At 43.0% G+C, this 10465-nt stretch overlaps 1 long non-coding RNA gene across 1 annotated transcript; it reads left to right on the top strand.

Annotated features, from left to right (window-relative positions):
• Positions 1-840: 840 nt before the first annotated feature.
• Positions 841-9344, top strand: LOC129696500 (uncharacterized). The gene is made up of 3 exons (XR_008723333.1): positions 841-4856; positions 4961-5114; positions 6690-9344. It is a non-coding gene; the product is annotated as an uncharacterized LOC129696500 (long non-coding RNA).
• The last annotated feature ends 1121 nt before the right edge of the window (positions 9345-10465 follow it).

Raw genomic sequence — 10465 nt, forward strand, 5'->3', positions numbered from 1 at the left:
GCAAGTGCCAATGTTATTCTCCCAATTCCCAACGCAACACCTGAAAGCCAAGGGATCTCTCGTTATGAAGCCAATCTGTGTCTCAGAACAGAACCCACACAAGTCTACACTGGAAAAAATAAGGAAGCAACATGCAGCCGAGGAACAGGAGCATCAGAACCCTACTACTGATTGTCCCGGGAAAACCAAGGCATCACAACTGTCCAGAAGTAGCTGGAGCTAACGACGATTGAGAACCAACTGGCTTCCTTTGCTGTTTCATTGGATTCACCAGAAGGGCAAAGCCAGAAGAAAGATGTCAAATAGCCTGACCAGCTCGGAGAGGATTCTGCCAGAAAGGCAGAATCTCCAGGATTGATGCATCTTTTTGACTAAAGATGGTGTAATCACCAATTCAACACTGATGAAAAGAAATCACCAGTAATGACTAGGAGGAAAAGACTTAGCCAGGACCAAGCAGGACTTCATGAGCATCATAACTGACACTGCATGTTGTTGGGAAACACAAGTGAGGATGTTCAAGTGAGCAAGGTGTGCCGTCCAAGAGAAGATTCGGCAGCTGAAGACGGGCCCACGACGGGTTCTGGAGGCTGGACGTAGACGGGCCTTCGGTGGTTTCCAGAGGTCGGAGTGAAGACAAAAAGGAGCAAGTGCCATTGGTAGTTATGATCAATGCGGAACTGTCAACCTGAAAGCCAAGGTATCTCTGGTAATGAAGCCAATCCTTGTCTTAGGACAGAACCCACACCCAAGACAACACTGGACAAAATGAGGAAGGAACATACAGGGGAGGAACAGCAGCATCAGAAGAAAGCACATGCTAAGCAATTAAAAAAAAAAAAAAATTGCTATATTGGAGTTGATATCCATTACAGCAATATAATGGATATCTTGTCTCATTATTTATATAATTAAAACTAATCTTGACCACTTCCTGTTTGCGCTGTATATTGATTTTAGAAAAAACGCGACCAGTTACGGCTGTGATTTTGGCCCTCTCCAGCTGTCAACAACAATTGCAGTACTCGACACCTGAAAGCCAAGGAATCTTTGGTAATTAAGCCTATCCTTGTTATAGGACAGAACCCACACCCAAATCAACATTGGACAAAATGCGGAAGGAACATACATAGGAAGAACAGAAGCATCAGAACTCTAGGTTGTGGTTGGACCAATTTAACACTGAACAAAAGAAAATACCAGTGATAGCGAGGAGGAAAAGACCCATTCAGGAACAAACAGGAGAGCATGAGCATCATAACTGAAGCTACTTGTTGGTGGGAAACACAAATGAAGATGTTAAAGAGTTCAAGGTTTGCCTTTCAAGAGAGGATTCGGCAGCTGAAGACGGGCCCACGGTGGGTGCCGGAGGTTGGACTTGCCCCGTGGTGGGTACCGGAAAGATGATGAAGAAGAGAAGTGGCAAAGATAGTTATGACAAATGACCCAATTTCATCACCCAAGCGAGACGGATAAAGAGTTGGACCCTTAGGGAGCGAGGAAGACGGACGGAGCCGTCCCAGCGAGGACTCGACAGCTGAAGACGGGCCCTCGGTGGGTCCCGGAGGTCAAAGAGAAGCCGACGAGGAGCAAGTGCCAATGATAGGTATGTCAACTGCAGAAAGCAACACCTGAAATCCAAGGGATCTCTGGTAATGAAACCTATCTTTGTCATAGGACAGAACCCACCCCCAAGTCAACACTGGACAAAATGAGGAACATACATGAGAGGAACAGGAGCATCAAAACCCTACTACAGATTGTCTCTGGGAAAACCAAAGCATTGCAACTCACCAGAAGTAACTAGAGCTAATGACGATTGAGAACCAAGCTGGACTCCTTTTTGCAGTTTCATTGGATTCACCAGAAGGGCAAAGCCGGAAGAAAGATGTCAAACAGCCTGACCAGCTCGGAGAGGATTCTGCTAGCAAGATAGAATCTCTGGGAATTATGCATCTTTTTACCAATAAACGGAGCCCTCACCAATTCAACCGGTGAAATGAAAGCACATGCTAAGCAATAACAGATAAATAAATTGTTATATTGGCATATATTGGAGTTGATATCCATTACAGCAATCAAATGGATATCTTGTCTCATGTTATTATTAGCTATGGGAAAGTAGACCATGATAATACAAAAACAATTTTTGTGGAGCTGCCATTGTTGTGGTTTAGAAGGAGTGTGTTGCTGGTGCAATGTGGTTCAAGAACCTGATGGTTGACGGGGAGATTCCGTTCTTGAACCTTGAAAGAACAGGCCTTGGGCTGCTCAGAGTCTTTTAAGAGGCACCGTAAAAAGCAGCAATTTGCATTTTTAATCTGGATGCTTTATTACTTTATTTGCTTACACATGTAGACTTTATGTGAAGTTCAGACCAGCATTTTATCTTCAGGCTGGGTAAAAGGTTTTTGGTATTTAGCCACAATGCAAAGTGAGGAATGGTGATCATGATAACTTACAGGCTTGTTCTTGTGTGATGTGAACATAACATGTTGTATTGATTAATCCATTGCTTCTTTACCAATGTCTAATGATAAATCTGGCAGAAGGTTAAGAAGTCTATAATAGTTTGTCTGAGGAACCAGAGATGTGGAACCTAATGGATCCCATGAAGAATGTTTTTCTGAACTATCCCTGCTTTCAACCCAATAATCTCTCCTTAGCTGCAGCACATGCAATAAAATAGATACTTGAATGTTAACTCCAACATTGTAGGATGTCCAAACTGCCAGGTGATTGAAGTGAAACCTCACTTCACACCCCTTGCAACGCTCAGGTTGCCAGATGAAATGTGCAGAAAGCGACACCTGAAAGCCAAGGAGTCTGGGAATGAAACCTCTACTTGCCAGAGGACAGAGGCACAACCAAGTCAACACAGATTAAAAGTAGGAGGAAAAGGCCCAGCCATGAATATACAGGAGGGCAGGAGCAATAGAGCCCTGACACTTCTCTTCCCTGGGGAAACCAAAGCATCACCACAGACCAGAAGAGGATGGAGATAATCATTGGTGAAGTAGGCTGGTCTCCACTGTGCAATACTATTAGATTCACCACAAGGACTTGGCCAAAAGAAAGATGCCCAAGATCCTGAAGTGCTCTGGGGATACACTGCTCGCAAGACAGAAAAATCCCAGGATCACAAAAGAAACACAATGAAGAACAACTATAATTTCTCTGATAAACCTGCAGTGTCTTGGATATTAATTTGAGATCGATCTGCACTGAAAGATGGGACATCGGCGGTTGTAGAGCTACTGAGGATCAATGAGCTTAACCTGGCCCTGGAGGATGATACAAGGCGTCCAGGCTGAGAGTCACTGTCCTGCCTGAGGAGATCCGGTGCATCTGTTACCTTCTCTCGCCCAGTCCAACATACGGTATGTAAAAAGCCACTGAATTATTTTATTCCCAACAAACGTTTTTTTTTAAAGAGTCAGTGAAAAGAGATGTAATATTTCACTCCCATAGTATGCCATGTCCATTTAATTTGGATGACATTTTTCTCTATTTGATGATACAAGAGATTGAGCTTTTTTCCCCCTTGATTGAGTTGGGTTTCAAGCTTGACGAAAAGCTGTTTTAATCCTGGAGGGGATAGTTCCCTGGTTCCTGCATCATCTTTCTGATGATAGGTGCCTTTTTGACGAAGCACTTTGTGCAGATTCCTTCAATGGTGTGGTGAGGCAATAATGAGGAAAAGACCCAGCTCTCGGGTTTAGACAGTAGATGTGGAGGTTGGGCTGGGGGTCAAGAATGGGTTGACGGTCGGTTGGATGCGCCGCTGAGAACAAAGGAGGAGCCGGCGTGGGGAACCACCGAAATGTCTTCCTGCAGACTTCGGTGACCTACTCTGAGGTGACTGCCAGCAACGTGCCAGGGGGTAGAGCGGCCATCGACTCAACACTAGCCAAAAGAAGGCAAAAGGGGTTTAAGGGAGGAGGAAAAGATCCAGTATTTTAGTAGTATAGAGGAGAGCCAGAGCAGCATAACCCTGACACAGCTCGTTGCTGGGAAACCCAAGGCATCATAACAGACAAGAAACAGAACAGAACAAACGCCTCCCAGGAAGCCACAAGCAGTGGGAGAAGCTGGTTGATGCATCCCTGTGGCCCAACTCTGGGTCGGAGCTACGGAGCCTTCAAGAGTGGACCCGACGACGATAGAATTTGGCCTGGGTGGTTTGCGAGGAGGTCGTGTCAGCAGTCGGCAAGAAGGTAGAGCTGGCGGTCGAGGTGGGGTAAGGTGTTGGCGGTGGGTGCTGGAGGTCGGGCGCTCCGCCGAGAACAAAGGAGAATCCGGCGTTGGGGGACCGCCAAGAGGGAAAACCAAAGAAGACGTGCTGCGGAGAACGAAGTAGGACCCTGCGTGGGAGAACGCCGAGAACTAAGGGGGACTGTCCACATCTGGTATCTCCAGACCTCAGCCAACTGCTGCCTCAACCAAGGGCGTAATGGTGGTGCAGCGTAGAGTTGCTGCCTTACAGCACCAGAGACCCGGGTTTGATCCTGATTACGGGAGCTCTCTGTGGAATTTGTTCGTTCTCCCCGTGACCTGTGTCCGTTTTCTCTGAGATCTTTGGTTAACTCCCACACTCAAGGCGTACAGGTTTGTAGGTTAATTGGGTACGGTAAAAATTATAAATTGCTCCTACCGTGCGTGATAGTGTTAATGTGCGGGGATGTTTTTGCGCTGTATCTCTAAACTAAACTAGTTCACTGATTCTCTTGTGCCCTTGCCTCTGTCTCTGTATCCGATTTCACCAACAGATACGGAGCACCTCCACTCCCAGTAACCTTCCTCCTCAACCCTCCTTCTATGCTGTCTTGGGCAAGCAGAAGTCACCAGTCGTCTATGTAAGTGTGAACATTTACATTCAAAAAGATTTTCAATTAAAAAAATGTTTAATTCAGTTGCCTTTACTGTTGATTTTGTTTTTAAACTTTTTTCTTTCTTAAAGATTGATGGACCCATGCTCTCAGATCTTGGCTATCATGGACCTTCTGTGCACCAATGAGCTTAACCTGGCCAATCTGCAACTGACAGTTGCCGGCTTGCCCAAGGAGATCCAGAGCATCTGCAATGTTCCCTCGTTCATTCCAACAAAGCCTCTGGTAAGCGCAACCAAAAAGAGAGATTTATTCCTCACTGACAGTCTCTTAAAAATCACCAGAAAAAATGTATTCCCCAAGCCTGCCATTTACATTTATTTTGTCTGGATGTCCTATTTCTTTATTTGTAGTGCTTCGTAACAAAAGATGCAAAGTTCGGGCTGGGAGTTGAGATTCAGGCTGGGTAGTAGGTATCATACAACATGGTTAGTGTGAAACAATTGTACACAAGCTGACATTTTCTTGAAGATCTCAATTACACAAATGCAAGTTGCAGGCATCAAAAGTCTTTATTTTTCAGCTGGCCCCAATCATTAAATGTCAAGAAACTGTACACTGTAATTTAGAGCCATGGGAATCTGCAGATGCTGGAATCTTGGATCAAAAAACAAAATGTGTTGCTCAATGGGTCATGCAAACCTCTATGGTCAGCCAACATTGTGGGTTGTGACCCATCTTCAGTCTGTTAGTCTAGTACTAGCAGGGGATATTGGAGGTAAATTTGAACAAAAAATGGCAGATGTTGGAAATAAAAAAACAAAATGAGGCCCATTCAGCCCATCCAGAAACATCACTGAAGAGAGAAACATCATAATGAATGTTGATTAAAGAACAATCCGTAATATTTTGAGATGTCTTTCATGAAATCTTGCTTCAGTAGATTTGTGCTCAATGAACGCATGACTTTAGGAACCAAACTGAGTTTTATAACTGGCTGCATCTGATATTTTACTTTAGCAAGACCAGACCAGAAACTCCTTGATTTTGTGCATCTTTTTGTTAATAGATGGTGCCAGAGTGTCTTTCCATAACAATAATCTGTTCTGTTTATAATTGTTCACCAGCTAACAATACTTTCTAAAGAGTCATGCAGCACAGAAATAGGCCCTTTGGCCCAACTTAACCCTGTCAATCAAGATGACCCATATGAACTAGTCTCATTACTTCCGTTTGGTTCATATCCCTCTACATCTTTTCTATCCATGTACCTGTCCAAGTATCTTTGAAATATTGTAATTGTCCCTTAAATACTTTCCCTGGCAGCTCGTTCTTTATACCATCCACTGTCTAAGTGGAAAAACTTGCCCCTCAGTTCCCTATTACTTTTTCCCTTCTCACCTACAACCTATGGTTTAAAAGATATGTGGACAGGTACATGCATTGGAAAGGTTTAGAGGGATATGGGCTAAATGCAAGCAAATTGGACTAGTTTAGATGGGGCAGCTTGGTCATTTTTTTTCAAAGCTTATCAAGAGAAATGTTTATGTTATGCCGACAATGTTTGTTTAGGGTGAGAGGTCAATTATGACTGGTCACGTGTGTGACCTCACACGGAAACTTTCTTCCATAACTCGGTTTTATCTTACAAACCATGTGAATTTTAAAAAGCTAGAATGTTCATATCTTTAGCAGACATGCATTATAGTTCTGTAGGTAGGAAAATAGCAATGAATAAGATTAATCTTACAATAATTTTTTAATGTATTTTTTACTTTATGTGATGCCATCTGACCACATGTGTGACATTTTTGGTTCACTTTCCAGAGAATGGCCCATAAACTATTCTATCTTTTACAGCTGGGTTCGATCCAGAGTATGAGGCACTGCCCTAACCATTAGATGGATGCCATGTTGAAAATAACCTCAAGTTTTCAGAAAGGAATGGATGGATCCTGCTTCTTATTGCTCCCTCCAGCAAGATGGCGGTGGTACGCTTCATCCTCCAGATCACCACAACAGCAGTCTGCAGTACCATCGGGCAGCTCATTATGATGATGATACATTGACATAATTGAAACCGCCTTATTGGGTTAAAGCACAGAATGGATTTAGATGAAGAAAATAATATGAGCCACTGAATTCTATCATCACCAAAAAAGCATACCATCGTTTCTACTTCCTCAGAAGACAAGGATATTTGACATTAATTTAAAGACTCCTACCAACTTCTACAGTTGAACTGTAGAAAACGTACTGCCAGGTTTTATCATAGCTTGGTTTGGGAACAGCTTTGCCCAAGACCACACGGAATTGCAGAGTTGTGGATCACTCCAGCACACAGACCAGACGTCCCACCATTGACTACATCTACACTTCACTCCCTTGGGAAAGCAGCCAACATAATCAAAGACCTTTTCCACCCTTGTCATTTTTCACTTTTCCGTTTCCACCACAAAGAGGATATAAAAGCTTGAACGCACGTACCTTCAGACTCTGGAACAGCTTCTTCCACTGTTATTTGAATTCTGAACGGTCCTTCCAGAAGCTAGGATACATTTCCTAATTTCCACCCAACATCATTGTGAACATTGGACTTTTTCTCAGAAACGATTATGCTACAATGTTGAGAAATTGTCTGTTTCTCCTCTCTCTACCTATTGTGCTTGTGTATGGCTTGATTGTATTAATGTACAGTATTACCTGATTTAATTGCATAGCATGCAAACAAAAGCTTTTCACTGTATCTCAGTGCACACAACAATAAAGCAATTTAAACTTGTTTTATGTGCCACAGTAGATGACTTCACATTGCCATATTATATTCCTTCTTTTATGTTCTGGCCCACACACTCTCTCTTTAAAACCTCTTTACATCCTTCTCACTGCTCAAACAATTCCCAAGTTTTGTATCATCAGTAAAATTGGAAATGTGATATTTGGCTTCCTCATCCAACTAGTTGAAGAAGACTGAATAATCAAGGTTCCTGTGTTACCCACCTATTTATTCCCAATCCTTGGTTTCTGTCTGTCAGCCAATTCTCAATAGCCAGCAGTATACTACACTAATCACATACCTTCTGAAGTTCTAAATGTACCACTGCCATTGTCCATTTAACCAACCATATCCTCAAATATCTTCAAAAAAAAACCCACCATGCACTTTTCTGGATTAAACTCCATTAACTATTGCTCAGACCATTTGCCCAACTGATTTAGATCCTGCTGTAATTTTTGATAACAATTTTCACTGTCTATGATACCGCATACTTTAGTGTCATCTGCAAACTCTCAGTCCCAAAAGGCCACTCCATTACAACTTGCCTTTATTTATTTAGTCCATTTTGATCACTTTAGCAAGTCTACGGCTGTCTTGAGGTCCCTTGGGAAAGCAGCCAACATTTGTACTATTTCATTCCATAACTTGGAATCCAATTCAATTTGCGATTCACATTCTAGTTCATCAGGCACCATCTCCACCTCCCAAAATATTTGAGGAGATTAACCCATTGTTGATAAATGGGGAATATTTAGAAATGCTATCAACATCTTTGAAACTGCACATTATTAGTCTGAGGTTGTGACTCATAAGGAAAAGGAGTAGAATGAGGCTGTTCGGCCCATCAAGTCTACTCCGCCATTCAATCATGACTGATCTACTCCCTCCTAACCTAATTTTGCCTTCTCCCCATAACCTCTGACACCTCTACTAATCTAGAATCTATCTCTGCCTTAAAAATATCCACTCATAGCCATCTGGGGCGAAGAATTCTACAGATTCACCACCCTCTGACTAAAGAAATTTCTCCTCATCTTCCTAAAAAATGTACATTAGTTTTTAGTTTAATTTAGAGATACAGAGCGGAAACAGGTCCTTCGGTCCACTGATCCCCGCACATTAACGCTAGAGGCAATTTTTATATTTATCAAGCCAATTAACTTACAAACCTGTACGTCTTTGTAGTGTGGGAGGAAACTGAAGATCTCAGAGAAAGCCCAGATGGTAGAATGGAAGTTTAAAAAAAAAATCCAGCTATACCTTATTCAGGTCTGCATTCTATTCTCCAATGTTGGTCCAGCTGTTCTCTTTCTCACACTGCTCCTCTTCAGAGAGGTGCCCTGCCTATGAGCAACTTTAGAGCAGAGATGTAAGTGGATTTGGGCTGCATGGGCATGGTTTTACTGACAGCTTATCCTCCCACGCATTTTACTTATTTCAGAAGAAACCGTTTGCATCAGACACAACCTATATAACCATCATGTGTGGGAAGGAACTGCAGATGCCGGTTTAAATTGAAGATAGACACAAAAAGCTGGAGTAACGCAGCAGGTCAGATATCATCACTGGAGAAAAGGAATTACTGACGTTTCTAACGTTTCAGATCGAGACCCTACTTCAGACAGCCATCAGTTAGAGCAATGAGCACAGACTTTATTGGGTAGGAAAGAACTGCAGATGTTGGTTTAAATTGAAGGTAGGCACATAATGCTGGTGTAACTCAGCAGGCAGCATCTATAGGGAGATGGGGTGTTTTTTTTTGGCTTTTTCCCCCTTTTGGCTTTTTTTCCCTTTTGGCTTTTTTTCCCTTTTGCGTTCCCCCCCCCCCCCCACTTTTTTGGCATTTTGTTTACCTTTTGGCTTTTTTTCCCTTTTGGTTTTTTCTTGGCAATAATTAGCAGTGCCCTCAGGAAATGTCTAGGGAAAAGGATGTGGAATTGTTCTGCCAGTACAAACACAATAGGCCAAATGGCCTCTTTCTCTCCAGCTACATTTCTTTGATTCTATATGTATCCTTAATTTCCCTTTTAACCACCTCTTTTCATTCCCTCTCCCACATGGTGGCGCAGTGGTAGACTTGTTGCCTTGCAGTGCCGAAGTCCTGGGTTAGATCCCGACTCCGGGTGTTGTCTGTACGGAGTTTGTGACCGCGTGGATTTTCTCTGAGATCTTCGTTTTTGGGATGTGGAAGGAAACTGGAGGAGGCTTACACGGTCACAAGGAGAACGTGCAAACTCCACACAGACAGCACACAAGGTCAGGATCGAACCTGGATCTTGTGCGCTGATGAGATAGCAGCTCTACCAGTTGAGCCACTGTGCCTCCAAATGATCTTAGCAACCCAGTAACCTGACCCAACTCTACCCAGCCTCAACTCCACGTAAACCACGTAAATGATTTTATTGGATTGGTTGAACACACTCTTAATTATCCTCCCATCTGCTACAATATGGAAGAGCTACGTCAATGATCCGTCTTCAATAGCCTTTGAAGTTTCTGCCTATGTGATAAGCTGCCGTTTATAACCATATAACAAATACAGCAGGGAAACAGGCCATCTCGGCCCTTCTAGTCCATGTCGAACACTTATTCTCCCCTAGTCCCATCTACCTGCGCTCAGACCATAACCCTCCACTCCTTTCCCATCCATATACCTATCCAATTTATTTTTAAATGATAAAATCGAACCTGCCTCCACCACCAACTCATTCCACACAGCTACCACTCTCTGAGTAAAGAAGTTCCCTCTCATGTTACCCCTAAACTTCTGTCCCTTAATTCTCAAATCATGTCCCCTTGTTTGAATCTTCCCTACTCTCAATTATCCCTCTCATAATTTTAAAGACCTCTATCAAGT

This window comes from Leucoraja erinacea, chromosome 4 (assembly GCF_028641065.1).
Source record: "Leucoraja erinacea ecotype New England chromosome 4, Leri_hhj_1, whole genome shotgun sequence".
NCBI lineage: Eukaryota > Metazoa > Chordata > Chondrichthyes > Rajiformes > Rajidae > Leucoraja > Leucoraja erinaceus.